We start from the raw sequence: 15,907 nt of genomic DNA, 5'->3' as shown, positions 1-15,907 counted from the left end.
CAATTCAAAGCTCAAATAATTATTTCCAGTAAACATACATGTCCACAACGAACTCACTTCAAGATATCAAGTACAAGTCATGCCAATCAAATTCATTGAACAAGTTATTAATACAATAAATACGACCAGATGAATGACTTATAGATACGAGTACACAAGTAGTCCAACAGAAACACGCCAAATGCTCATGAGAGCTAGTCCAACCGATAACACGCCTTGACACTAAATACCTAGCCCGTAGGCTATACATCTGCCCTCTTAACATGCTAGAATAGGATAGTATACACGAGAATTCGCAACAAATGCTGAACCTCGGTATACTCAGAAAAAAATAAAGTATGCAACATCAATCTCCACTCCAATCCACATAACATGCCATCTTTCAGTTGTACTCTATCTCGATGTAACACCCCAAACCCAGCCTAGACATTATGGCCGAATCTGGTGATGTCACATGATAGTATGTTTGAAAACCGTATGTTGTGTTGGAAAATCATAACTTTGCTTAAAACATTTTCCACTTAGAAACTTTTAAGTATTACTTACTAATTCTAAAGTCGAGTTAATTAATCAGTAGAAAATTTTCAAAACGTTTATTCTATGCGGAAGCTTTTAAAATAGTTTGCGTGTGTGTGGTATTTTGATAAAACATTCATCTCTTTTGAAAACTCGATTTTTACCTATTTCTAAAAGATATAACCAGAAAACAGTATAAAATCCATATTTTAGGTAAAAATCCTTAGAGGCCATTATTACAGAAAATACCCCAAAATAAAACTTAAAATCGTAAATAAGTATCAAATAGCAAAAAAGAGTCGTGTGGCACCCGCTGAGTCCTCCGTCGCATCGATCCGCCTATGTTTGGGGATTACCTGTAAAGACTAAACAGAAGGGGTGAGTTTATGAAAACTCAGTGTATAATCCCCATGCAAACGAACAGACAATAACAGATAATCTCGGTTTGGGCCTAAGCCCTTTTCAATATTAGTATCAGTATCAATTTATGCCTTAGCCCATTTCAGTAACAGTAAGCATTAGGGCCTTAGCCCATCACAGTACAGTAACAGTGATAGTTATGTAGTTATAAAATCCAACCCAACCAGCCTCTACACTCCATCTCCGTCCAACCCTACATTCCATGTGGGGATAAAATCAACCCACCCATCCCTACACTCCAAATAGTACCATATACGACACTAGACAGTAGTTGCAGTTGAGCTGCCAGTAATTTAGGCTTGAAGCCTTTCAATATACTTCCTCCAATCAATATTAATTCCCAACCCAATGTAATGCATAATACAGACATATCATGGTATCATGTATAATCAGTATAATGTATATAGCATGCTCAACATACAGACATACATAGCTATCTTATATAGGCATATAACAATCTTTCAATCATTTCAGTCAATTAGGGGTCTAGGTAAACTTACCCACCCTATAGTAGGTTCACAACCGACTTGGGCGACCCGTGTAACCTTAGCAGCCAAACAGTGAAAATGGGCCCACAGCCCATGTTGCATGCCCATGTAACCACACACTCGTGCGGCCCACATGGCCTAAAATGGCCTTGGCCGTATAGATCTCACGGCCTGGCCTAATATTCCTACATGCTCGTGTGGTTCACCCGTGTGAGGCTCACGTGCCCGTGTGGCCCACATGGCCCAATTTAGCCCGGCCCATGAATCACACATGGCCAGCCTCGTCGATCACACACCCATGTTCGATCACACGACCTACTACACGGGCGGCTGTACACTAGTGTGGCGTTGATAATCACATTTTTTAGCTTTTCGCCGATTTTCGCTTCCAGAGTTGTGTTTACACACCTGGTTCGTTTGTCAGTTAAAAGCACTTCCGAGGTCACCAGCACCTTCAAAACCGAGCAACCCCCAACTACAAATTCGAGCAAGATAGGTCACCGCTCCCACAATTTGCTGCTGACGATTCTGAAAGACCAAATGTTAACAACAATTCACATACTCATAATCAAAAGAATAGAAAAACTTCCCCTAATTCACAAAACATAACCACCTTACCTACTAAACGAGTAACAGTGGAACCACACTGCTCCAACGCTAACCGAATTGCTCCAGCCCTTAACTTTCAACAAAGAAATGATTGACCGATTTAACAAGAATCCATAAATCAAAATACACCACAGTTACGAAACTTACCACCAATACATGAAAGCAAATCGAAGATGAAAAAATGCAGCAACAAAGATTAAAGAAGGAATGGACAAATGGAGAAACTAAAGCAGAGAGAAGAGAAGAAAAAAATTAACAAGCAGTTGGCAGCAAACAAAAAGAAGATAATGAAAGTCGGCAAGAGAGGATTCAAGGAGAATTTTGACGAGAGTGAAAGAAAAGAAAAACAAGTCTGAAGAGGGAGTTCAGAGAATTTTGGCAATGTGTAAGGTGACACAAAAAAATCAGAATTTGGAATTAGGGAGAGAGAAAATTTTTTTTCCAAAAATAGAGAGAAAAAATAAAATCTGAACTAAATCAGATAACCTCTCAATCCCTTAATCTGCTCCCTCACTCCATCACTACAACTCAAACACCCCAAAATCGTCCACTACTCTCTCTCCCTATCCAAAATCCCTTAATTTTCTCTCTTCACTTCCCACTACTCCTCTACCACATCGGCATTTCAGTTCTACTCAAACTCTCCATGGCACCACTAGGAAAAATATATCCCCCTTGCTAGCGCAGAGACTTGAACTCCAGACCTCCCACATGCCAACTAACACCTTAGCCACCAAACCAGTAGGCCTATTCTAACATATTTTCCCAACATATATTTATAAGCCTACTGATTAGAGATAGGGGTTTATTCATTTAAAAACAAAAATTTGCCCAAGCTAGGGCTTAAACTTGGGACCTCTCAAACACTTCCTAGAACACTTAACCACTGAAGCAGACATACAATTTGTATGTCACAAACATACAAAAATATTTATAAGAGATTTTGGGGCATTACACTCACATTTATCTGGCCTAAGCATCGAAATCCAATAACATCTTCCAAACAACTTTACATCATCAATAGAATAATTAATGTCCACTATTTCATATCATATCATTATAAAATTCATATAGATATTAAACTACAAACCGAACAAACTTACTTGGAATGAAGTGTAATAGTTGTAGAAGTTCAAGGACTATTCCATAATTTTCTCTTTTCCACATAAATCAATAGGGTCTTGATCTAAAACGTAAAATTTCCCAATTATTAGCTTACATTTCATATTCCAATTTATCCTACAATTTTACCCTTTATTTTCAAAATTTACACAATTCCTTTAACTTTCACAATTTATGCTATTTAGTCCTTTAACCAAAAATTATCAAATTAACCATTTTCTCAAGTTCAAAATTTATAACTGAATAATCTAGGCCTTGAAACTATCCCAATTATACCTCTAATTCACCATCAAACCTTAAAATTTTAACATTTTAACAATTTAATCCTTAAATCATAAACTAATAAAAATAATAAAAAATACTTCACGAAACAACCAAATACCACAATCAAAGCTTCAAATATATAATTATCATAAAACACAATCAAGATTCATCAATGGAAACTTCTAAAACTTTTAATAGATTCAAAAACAAAGGTATGAGTTAGTTGGACCTAGTTGCAACAATATCAAAAACATAAAAATTACAAGAAATAGGTGAGAATTGAGCTCACATGCACTAAGGAGATGAAATCGAAGCTTGGAGCCCTCCTTCAATGGCATTTCAGAAATAGATAAAGAAAAATGAAGAATAAATGTCCATTTCTTGTTTTATTTATTTTTGATTTATTTACAAAATTACCATCAATGACACTTTAATTAATTAATTTGTTTGTTCCATTTTTTTGTCTACAAACCTAAAAAGGTTTAATTACTTCATTGGTCATTCCTCATATATTAATTAAGCTACTTTATCATCTAAATGTAATAATTAACAAGTTTTGCACCTTTTACCTTAATTAGTTATCTAAACGTTAAAATTTCTTAACAAAATTTTAATATGACTCTAATGACTCCGTGAATATTCTAATAAATAATATTTACAAGCTGACACGATGGAAATTTGTGGTCCCAAAAGCACTATTCCGTCACCACTAAAAAATAGGCTATTACAAATATAATTTTTATGATTGTCCTCGTATGATTTTCTCACGCAAAGCAAAATGGAAGCCCGTGATTGGATCGTAATATAGAAAGACAACTTGTATTAGTAGACAAAGTTAAACATGTCCTTAGTCTAATCGAAAACAAGCAAATCGATTGAAAGATTAATTTCTCATCTATCAATTCCAATTATTGATATGCTTTGTCTTAGGCAACACAGTGGATGACTCCTAAAAGATAGAGATATAGATGTGACTGACTAGACTGAAAGTACATTGGACAGGACCACAGAAGAATAGATCTTGAATCTGTTTATAGATTTATTCACTTGAGACATCCATAGTGTGACATACCTAAATCCAGAGTGGATGCCGAACTATGTATGCGTGACTCATACACTTTGATGTTTGTCCAACCAAAGCACCAATTAGGGTATCACGATATCACTATAGTGAGGGGACAAAAAATGATGCTAAGGGTAATGTTTGTACAACCAAAGCACCAAATAGGGAAGGCCTATTCAAGGGCATTTTGGTGAACAAATTGGGTTAGAATTTGCTACTAAATCATCCAAAATTGGCTGAGAAGAGAGTAGGCTACACTAGTTTAGTTTTCTCTTAGTTTTCTCTTAGGTTTTTTTCCTATTTTCTAGGGTTTTTTTCTTTCATCTTCATCCTTAGTATAGTTTTATTTTCCCTACACTTTATGCTTACTCTTGTTCTTGTTAGTTAAGTTAGTTAATACTGTAGCTAAGGTTTATTTACATTCTAGTCCATTTATTTACTTGTAATGACATTTTCATCTTTGTTTAATGTATTTTCAGTTTTCTCTAGTTTAGTTGTTAAAGCTTTTATCTTTAATGTTCTTTGCTTCTTATTTTACTATTAGATGTTCATTTTTACTTTGTTTTTATGTTTTCTTCATTAAAAATCCAAACTTTCTTACTTTTCTTGAGCTTTTCTTTAATGACTGCCATGATTGTTATTTTTATTCTTGTTAGTTTAGTTTTTAGCATGAGTAACTAAACTCCTAAGGAGATTAGGTGATGGAAATGTGGGTAAGCTGATTTTTGGTTAGGGGACTAAATTCCAACAAATTGGACTAAATTGAATAAAAAATAAAAACTTAGGATTGATGACCCTAAGGGAATATTTAGGCAAGTGAGACCGAGAGGTAATCTTGTTGAGCACCAATTCTTTAGTCTTAGGTCAACGATCGAGATCGAAAGATAAACTTGACAAATTAGGCTAATTTGGTAAAGTTGAGACAGAGAGGTAAAACGAAACCACTTTAAGAGTTAAAATAAATTGGAACCTTAACTAAATGATTAGTGAACCACATCAAAGTCTACCAACCACTGTTTGTTAGTTATTTGTGAATTTCATAACTTTACAGTCCTTACAATTTAGTCCTTTAGGTAGTTAATATATAATTAGTTTAATCACTCTTCATTTTATGATTTGTTGTAATAGAAATTTTAGCCATTAGTTGTTTAGACTCATTCTTTTGTATGCTCTTAGTTAGGAATTGCTCAATCGCCTCCTCCCTTGGGTTCGACCCTTTGGAATACTTTGTGTTCCATCGGAACTATAAATATTACAACTGACATTGTACGCTTGTAGTTAAAACCGCTTTTCAAAAATAGTTCTTCTAAAATCATTTGTTTTAATGCGCACACGTGATAGCGGTTAAGTACGACTCTGCAGTATGCAATGTCATTCACAATAGTGAAATTCATAGCCTGTGAGATGGGTAAATGGTATCTTCTCATTGGCATTACATGGTTGATGAAAAGTAAACGTGGTCACGAGTCGTTCGTCTTTGTGATGAATGACTTGATTACTATTTGATAGCAATTGACTTTCATGAAGGAAGATGTAATGGTTACCATGAGATAAAGTAGGATCATATTGGGAGAACGAATATGATCCCGAAGAGATTAATGATATCTTATGAGGGTAACACACTTATTTCAAGTTCATTGGATGAGCACTAATCGAGTTGCTTTCATAATGGCATGTCATTAGGGAGATCTAAGTCTGTAATGACCCAAAGTCAATGGTGTCAAAAAATCTGGTTTCGAGACTCCGTTTCCATAAATCGAGACTTTAAATATTTATGGAGTTATATTAGAAGTGAATTAGATTTTGGTTGGCCAATTCTATCAAATTAGTGAATAATTAAGGTATAGGGACTAAATCATAAAAGTAGTAAAAGTTCAATTATAAGAGAAATTCTAATTTGTAGCTTGAAGAAGGGCCTAAAGTGGCAATTTTACCACTATAAGAAGTTAGTGGATGGTGGCATAATGGATTAAGGTTAATGTTTTGTTAAGTTTAATTAATTTATAACTTTCATAAAAAAGTAAAATAAAACACTTTAGCATGATAGTGGAGAGAAATAGATAAAAAAAAAACTCTTTCATTTTCATGCAAAATCGATTCTCTATAGTTAGGAGAAGAAGAATCGGTCAAGGGTTCTGACTGCCTCCAAACGTGCAAACATTTAGAGTAAAAATCATGTAAATAAAATATATAAAATTAAACGGTATCTGCAAGTGAACAGGTCAAATTGTAATATAGTTTTGTGTTACAATGGAACACCGATAAATATTCTAAGGATCGTACCCAAGAGATTGCAGATTAAAAATTTTATTATTAAATTAATTATAAAAAATAATTACTAACCTAATCGATCTACAAGTTGGTAGTGGAAATCCAAATTAAAATATTAATTAAACAAATTAAATTAGTTATCCTAAAATAACCTAAATGAAATTAATTAGTCTAAAATAACTTAATGGAATTTCCTATTCCTAGTGTCGACGATGTGAGTTCCTGACCTATTTTCGATTAAATCACTAATTACCCTCAATTGAGTTATAAACTACACTTTGCTAAGAATACCCTCTCGGTCTCATCTTCACTAATGATTACCTCCTAATTCACCCTTTCGGTCTCTTCCTAGGCATACAGATACCCTCTTGGTCTCACCTATCTAGGTATTCTATTAGAGGCATCACTCCTTAATTTGCTAAGCACTCTTGAATAAACTCTCAATTTTATGTAAATAATTACTTTATTAATAAATCAGATTCGTGACTGAAACATGCTAAATATGAAATAAGCATAAGATATATTCTAATATTCATAAAAATATTAATTGGCTAGAGAAACAAAACATAAATAAATAAATAAATTTTTCATTGATAATTAATTAAGGAGTAGTGTCGGAGAAATCCTTACTCGCAATCATATTTACATCAGAACAGGAAGAATTTTGACTAAGCGAACATAAATAAATTATAAAGAAAAATAAAATAAAACTTTTTAATTTTATAAGTATCAATGATGTGATTTCTTGAACCCGAGTCGAACCTCAAAAGTATTCCAATGAGACTCAAACTTAAAGTTAGGAAAACTGATCGAATTAGTTAGGATCGTCTTGAAAAGGAACAAGATGGATGCAACCTCAACCCGTAGTAGTTGTAGTATAAGGAACCATAGCTATATAAAAATTCTAAACTGCTTAACTCGCAAGTTACTAGAACCTTGGTATAGTGAATTCGCCACAAATCGTGATGGGGAATGAAGTGATCGGACAATTTGAATGCCACAAACTTGAAAAGTTTGATAAGTTCGATAGTTCGGTCAAGAAATAGAGAGAAAATTCTCACAATAAGTTTGATATTTTGATAAAATATGTGTAACCTTAAAAATGTCCAATTAATATCTATTTATAGATCGTAATATGACTAATCATATTTGGCACAAAAAGAGTTCACACAAGCCATAAACATGTTCATAGAAAAGCATTAAAAAAAATATGTTCATGAATGATATGGGTTCATGCATAGCCGAATAGACATGTTCTTTCCCCTAGAACCGTTCATGCATGCTTAAACAAGAAGGAAGCTCCAAGTTCCATGAATAAACATCTTTAATTCTTCTCCATCCTCCTTGGCTAAATGTATTCATGTATAGGACATGCATTTACAACTAAAGCGCGTTAATGAGCATGTTGGTTCATGAAAGGTGACATGCTTCTAGAAGTCCCATTGAAGTCCCGTTTCCCCTTTTCGGTGCATGCATGGCACAATCTATTGTCCCACATTTATGGCTACACTTTCTTTCTTTCCATTCGTGCATATAAACATGCATGTAGGGAGATGACTAGCCACGATAATCCTCCCTTAAGCCACCATCCATGCATCTCCTTAATTTCAATGAATCTTTCCCATTTATGATATGCATGAAGACATGTACTTGGTCTTTCCATACGATCGGTCATATGTATCAACATTGAAGGCTTGGACTTGAAAATTCTAGAATACTCCCTTGTGCATGAATTTGGCTTAGTGAAGGATATTGAAGAGCCATCCAAGGTTCAATAGAACAACCACCTGCACACATATAAATAAGAGTTAAGCAGTAGCAACAACTCGCACTTGAATTCGGCTAAGACTTCTAAAATAAAAACTAGACCTTAGACTTGGACTCTAGACACACATGCAGATAACACACGTATAATCAAATGACACAAACATAGCAACATGTTAAGAATAACACATGCATAGGACAATAATAAAACACAAGATGACATATGAAACACTTAAATATCACACATAATAAAATCTGTGACATAGACTGAAATGCAAACTTATGAAAATGAAATGAAAACTCAAAATAAGTAAAAGTCTTTAAAGTTGGACAATTAATCAATCAGGCCCATTAGAAGATTCGTCCAACACTTGAATGACTTGGGTTATCATAGGAGTTGGGCTTGGCCGAACTTAGGCATGATCAACTTGGGCTTGATCCCAAAGTCTTCGCCTAAGCCCAACAAGAGCTTAGTTGAAGCACTTGGCTCGGGTCCTTGTGATTGGTCCAATTGGCAAGTGCATAGGTTCAGATTTGGACTTGGTCATTTCTTGAAAAGTTGGACCATAAAAATTTATTCCATTAGAAATGGACTCGGTGATGGTGCTAGGAATCACATCAATTAGCAACCAACCCAATGTGATTATAAGAGTGTATATGTAGGCAAAACCTAGGGAAACATTAAGGTAATTTATTTCTAAATTACCCCTAGTTTAATACACAAAATAAAACTTTAAAATTTTTAACACGCTGCCATTGATGTAATATTTTTAGTCACACTTACTTCACGAGTCACGATGTGAAGTATCCACGTTGCAACATTAACTCTATTTTTAGCCCTTCATGCTTCGAAGTTCAGTGTCACGATGTTGGATGTTGATGTCACGGCATGGTAATTTTTCCTTGCATACTTAAACCTAAATTGATGCCTTACACACTCAAATAACCCATTAATCACTACCGAGGCCTGAGTTGGCCTTACGGGTCGTCAAAATACTAAATACGACGTAAAAATGCTTATTTTATTGAAATTAAACATAAGCAGGTAAAAACCAAAAACAAAACAAAAACATATAAAAAACTAACAAACAAGCTCATTAAGTGCCAAAAAGACCTTAATTTGCCACAATGAATTGTGGCAGATCAGGTTCCAAAACTTTAATGCTTCAATTGGTATGCTCAATTTAGTCCTTGTAATTTTTATGTTTTTAGAATCCCAAGAGCTTAATTTAGCTGAGCTGTGTTTTATTTTTTGAAGCTGTTAAAGATTTAGGAAGTTTCCATTGATGAATATTTGAAGTTTGAGATTCTAAATTGATAGATTTTAGGTGTAAAAGTGAAAAATGACTAAACTTTAAAGTCAATTGATAGTTTTTTTATAGGAACTAAGGTGCACAATTTTCAAAAGTGTGGTATAAATGTGAATATAGGAGGTTCTAAAAGGACTCTACTAAAAATGACTTGAAAGTTTGAGGTTTAAAGTGAAATTTATATTTGTTCCAATTTTAGAGACTAAATTGAATCAAATGTAAAAGTTGTATAATTTTGCGATTGAGTGCAAATTTGTTTGCATATTGATGAATTTTTGTGTTTATGTTAATTCGTAGCTAACATCAACCCAAATTTCTTGAAAAGAAAGAAAAAGACCAAATTGTCGATGAATAGTTTGAAGTTTATGGTTAGTGTTTCTATAATCCAAACTACCTTAATATTTGTTGCATTATGAATTATTTGCATGGTAAGATCATAAGGTGAGTTGGTATTGAAAAAAACTTATTTGAATTGAATTGGTTTGATTTGATTGATATCGATAAGGACTAAATTAAAATTATAAGAAATATTGTACTTTGATATAAATGTGAAGTTGGGCCAATATGGTGATGAATGGTGCTGCTATATGTATGAATTAGTGTTTTGAAATTGAATTATAAATTTAATTGAGAAATGGTTACCCTAGTAACTGTTTGGGCAGGGTTCGATATAATTGGCATGCCATAGGATAGGAAGAGTTTAGGGTTATACAACTATATGTAGGGGAGTGTTGGGCACCCTACTTTTTGGTTATACTGACCAGTGCATGGCACATTTATTTGTCAATTATACCGACCAACGCTAGTCGCAACTTAATATTTTGAATTTATCCAATAGGTACTGGGTGCCAATTTGGTGTGATGGTTGGATCCATGTATTCATTCGAGTCTGAGTCAGGTTAATAGGGAATTAAATTATGGAAATGGAATAAGTGAATTTGTGAAAAGGTTGAAGAAGAAAATTGGTTGTGTTCAATGATATAAAAATTTTCAAAATTAAATGAGAAATGGGACTATATATTATTGAAGTAGCAACTATGAGATGAATTTATCAAAAGTTGAAACATGTTTGAATAATTATGTGATAGTGTAGGTTAGTATTAATTGACATGTGCATCTTATGATTTTAATTCATGGGCTATTATGATTCATATTATGATTTACTTTTTGGATTATAGAAACACCATTGAGTTCATACTCAACATGCCATTTTGTTTCTGTGCACAGGTTAGGTTTTGATCATGTACACTTGTCGAAATCAACATCCAGGTACGATCTCAGACTCAACATGTTGGTGATGTATTTTTTTAGTTAATGGCATTTACCTTAGGGTGTTTTTTATTATACGATGTTATGTTATGGGATTATGATTTGGTATTTTTATATTTTGATATGGTACATACACTTATCTTAGATGGTTGATAATGATTTAAACCTTGTAGATGTTAAATAGGTTATGTTAATGTTTGGTAGTGAGATGAATGAATGATATATGTGACTTGGATAACTAGGATAGTATGTTAATATTACTATGAATTGGTAAAGGAAATGTTTATTATATATCAGACATGAAATGGTTATATGCGAATAATTTGAATATGCATCTCGATTGGTGATCTTGATGAGTGAATGAGGCAATTGTGTTTAATAGCTAAAATAGTGGATAAGTGGTATGCCATCTATAGGCTTTAGGTGCTATAATTTGTTGTGATGGAATGATTGCTATTCTTGTGTGAACCTAAGTGTTTCGGTAAGGTTGATGTTGGACCATATTGAACTGCTCAAATTTAGAGGAACATACTTGGAAATTGATCAATTAGGCTAATTTATAATTTTGGTTGATTGTGAATTTGTAATTATGTGATGATGTTTGGATATGAATTGGTATCTCTTTGGTTGATGTTTTTCAGGTCAATAATTATATCTAAGGGTACCATTTGAGATTTAGGTGATTTGGGCATGAAATAGACATTTTAAAGATAGATCTTTATCAATCTTGAGCATAAGTATCAATATTTTGGCATTTGGTATTGATACTTGACCATATGAATAGTTTTTAAAATATACAGAATGCCAAAATGATATCAATACCTAATAAAGTATCGATAATTTCCAAAAAAAAGTATAGATACCAGAAAATGAATATCGATACCCTTGATTTTGCAAAACAAACAAGTACATGTTATCGATACCAACTCTAAAATTTTGAAAATTTACAATTCAATCCTATTTCCTTCCTGGATTTCACAATTAGGTACATGTAGATTCAACTTTTTGTACTTGTAATTTATGTGAATTGTAGTTATATAATTTGTATATAAGTTTGAATTATTTGACAAAAGTTTCCCCGACAACGAATGTGACATCCTATTATTCAGATCCGACAATCAGGTTAGGTAATACGGTGTTACACAATCACTATACTATAGTGGAATGACTTCTTAACTATATGAGTTTACAATGAACAGGCAAAAAGTTAGAACTTAACTATAAATCATTTGAGCCTCAATTGCATATGTCCAATTGGTCCCTCCACTAACTCGTTGAAACTAGAAATGAATTACGTGTTGAATCAAAATGAACAAAATGAACAAAATGAATAGAAATGGAGAAATGGAAAACAATCAAGAAATGATTATGCATTTCTCCAAAATGAAAATGAAAATGGAGAAAATGAAATAATTTGGAATTGAATGTGGTTTTCTCAAAATGGAAATGAAAATGAAAATAAGAAATGAAAGCATTTACAAATGAACAAGGAATTCTCAAAATGATCGAAAGATTGAGTACGTTCTTGCGCTATTTTAAAATCCAAAATGAAAATAAATCATACGATCATAATGAACAAGATAAATGGTGAAATATTAAATATATTTTCTCAAAATTTTATTAAGGGTAAAATTGTCATAATTTTACCGAAAGTAAAGTTGGGATGAGAAAATTATTTTATATAAATATTGAAGTTTATTTTGGGAAATAGAAAAATAAAATCGGGTTGGATCAAATTACATTGTATTGGGTCAAAAATTTCAAAAGTACTCTTAATTGGACCTTATGTGAGACTAGAAACATGAAAATTTACAAATTTTTACATACCCTTTTTAACTTAAAATCATACAGTTTCAATAAAATTCTTGTCAAAAAATAATTAATTTTACAAAATAATTAAAGTGTGCTTAAATTATGAACATGTTGAATTTTAGTTAATTTTATAATTAATTTTGATGAATTTTGGTTATTTTCGATAGATTTGCACAAAGGGCGAAAAATGGCTCGGCGGACACTGCTAGAAGCACAAAATCGAGAAGCAATTTGAAGCATCGAGGTGAACTAAATTTTAGCCTAAGACGGTCCAAAATTATATGTATTAATTCATGATATAATTAATCTTAATTTATATCAAATTTAATTTGGGTTAATAAATTATTATTAATTAATTATGAAAAAGTGGTCCAGTTGATCGACCAAGAAATGGACAGCCCAAAAATCGTCCTAAGAGCTAAACTAAATCAACTTATTAGCTGATTATTTAAGCTTGCAAAGTGGCCCTTGAAGACTTGTTCAAGTTGCATTCAAACCCCTCCACAATTGGTGGCTTTATAGAATTGCCCCAAGCCTAACTTAGCAAAGTTGAAACTATCAACCTTGCCATATGTGAGGCCGGCCAAGGGAGGGCTCTTTGGCTGATAATTTTCCCCAAGCCTAAATTAGCAAAGTCAAAACTATCAAACTTGCCACATGTGAGGCTAGGCAAGGGAGGGCTCTTTTGCTGATAATTATTGCTATTTTTAGCAGCCCTCTTCAGCTATAAAAACCCCCTTAGGCTGATCATTTTAGAAACATACCTCAAGCATTCACATCTTTCCTCTCTTCTCTCCACTTTCTCTCTTCTTTTCCATTCCAAAATTCCCTTGCTCTCTTGCCGATTTTTCCTCTTGGGAAAGGGACACAGTACTTAATCAGTGCATGTTTAATCATCTAAGGTAGCTGAGGGTTAGATTAGCAACGGTATCTGATTATACATTTTCATTGCATAACTTGCAAGATTATTATGATTAACTATTTCAAGGTAAGGATACTTTGTTACCTCACATAATCTTTTATGTGCTTATTAAATCGAATTAATTGTTTGAATTGACATAAGGATATGTACAAGAGATTATTTCGATTTAATAAGTATGTATGTGCAATAGCATATTTGCCTATTAAGATTTGTTTAATCGGTTGAATTGACATAGGCATATAGTCAAGAGATAAATGGATTTTGGTAGGTGAGTATGTTCATAAGTTAGAAAAGTACCAAGTTGCCGTGAACTTATTCGTAACAATATAAACATGAGTTTAATAATTCTAAGTTAAGAAATGTAATTAATCTAACACAGTTATGTCATCTTGATTAAAATCGTATTTTGAAATCGTGCATTTGAGATTTATTTATTTAGTTTACTTAGTTTAAAATCTTACTTTTTAATCACCCTATTCAAATAAAGTATTTTTCTTCACCAAAGTGTTTTAAATAGCATTCATAAATAATTCTTTTCACAGTCCCTGTGGGTACGATAACTCGACATTTACTTGTCACTTTATTACTTGTTGCAATTGTGTACACTTGCACATTTCCGTCGTTCCAAGTTTTTGGCGCCATTGTTGGGGACAGTGTTTTAAAAAAGTCATTATTTGTGAAGTTGTTAGTTTTGCATTTTGGTTTATTTTTTTGTTCAAATTTTAACTTAGTTAATTTTTCTATGATTATTTTAGGTGTTTATGAGTATTGATCGAATCATTGATTTACTCCCTGTAGACCTTGAGATTGAATGAACTTTTCGACAGTGAAGAAGTCATTACCACCAAACTCAATTTCAACATGGCAAGAGTTAGCAGAAAAATTGCTTATGAAGTACTTCCCGCCTAGCAAGAATGCTAAGTTGAGGAATGAGATCACTGCTTTCCAACAAATGGATGATGAGTCATTGTATGAGGAATGAGAAAGGTACAAAAAATTATTACAAAAGTGCCCTCATCATAGAATTCCATATTGCATACAACTTGAGGCATTTTATAATGGTATCAATGCTCACATGAGGATGGTAGTGGATGCTTCTGCTAATGGTGCTCTTCTTTCTAAATCTTATAATGAAGCTTATGAAATCATTGAGAGGATTGCTAGCAACAATTATCAATGGCCGACCAATAGAGTAGTGTCAGGAAGATGAGTCGCTTGAAGACATGAAGTAGACGCTCTTAATTCACTCACATCTCAAGTATCATCAATATCCTTAATGTTTAAAAAATCTTACTACTAATAGGTGTAATAGTTTTGCAGCACAATCACTGAATCAATTTGAAAACGTAGCCTGTGTTTATTATGGGAAAGGACATTTGTTCGAAGAATGTCCATCGAACCCAGAATCTGTGTACTACATGGGTAACCAGAACCAAAATCGAGGAAGGCAAGGGCTGCAATCTAAATTCTATAACCCATCATGGTGAAACCACCCGAATTTTTCCTAGAGTAACCAAGGGGCAGGAACCAGTAACAATTATGTCCAACCTAGATTGACCCAGCCACCTAGTTTTTCCCAACAAGCTCAGAAACCAACCCAAGCCGAACCATCCAATAGCCTAGAGAATCTATTGAAGACATACATGGCGAAAAATGATTCCTCTCTAAGGAATTCGGGGAATCAAGTGGGCCAGCTTACAACTGAACTCAGAAACCAACCACAAGGTACTTTACCTAATGATACGAAGAATCTGAGGAATCCAGGGAAGGAGCATTGTAAAGCATTAACATTGAAGAGCGAAAAGACTTTAGAGCCCAATTCCGTCGAAGTTGAGAAAGAGCCAGCTGACGCTCAAGACTCAAAGGAAGTTCGATCGAGTGTTGAAATTTTAGTTTCACTGAAAATTGAATCTGCAAAATCCGATAAGGTAACTTCTGAACCATCTAATTCTGATCAACTAATAACTCCGTTAGATACAAAATTTCGATAGAAAACGAATCAACCAGTTCCAGTAAAGAAACCTCCACCACCCTACCCTCAAAGACTTTAGAAGCAAAAGTAGGAAATGCAATTCAA

At 33.4% G+C, this 15,907-nt stretch overlaps 1 non-coding gene across 1 annotated transcript; it reads right to left on the bottom strand.

Annotated features, from left to right (window-relative positions):
* Positions 1-14,749: 14,749 nt before the first annotated feature.
* LOC128035061 (small nucleolar RNA R71) lies at positions 14,750-14,856 on the bottom strand. Its single transcript, XR_008191465.1, has one exon. It is a non-coding gene; the product is annotated as a small nucleolar RNA R71 (small nucleolar RNA).
* Positions 14,857-15,907: the final 1,051 nt, after the last annotated feature.

Source organism: Gossypium raimondii, chromosome 11 (assembly GCF_025698545.1).
Source record: "Gossypium raimondii isolate GPD5lz chromosome 11, ASM2569854v1, whole genome shotgun sequence".
Lineage (NCBI taxonomy): Eukaryota > Viridiplantae > Streptophyta > Magnoliopsida > Malvales > Malvaceae > Gossypium > Gossypium raimondii.
This window is presented reverse-complemented; position numbering and strand designations above follow the sequence as displayed.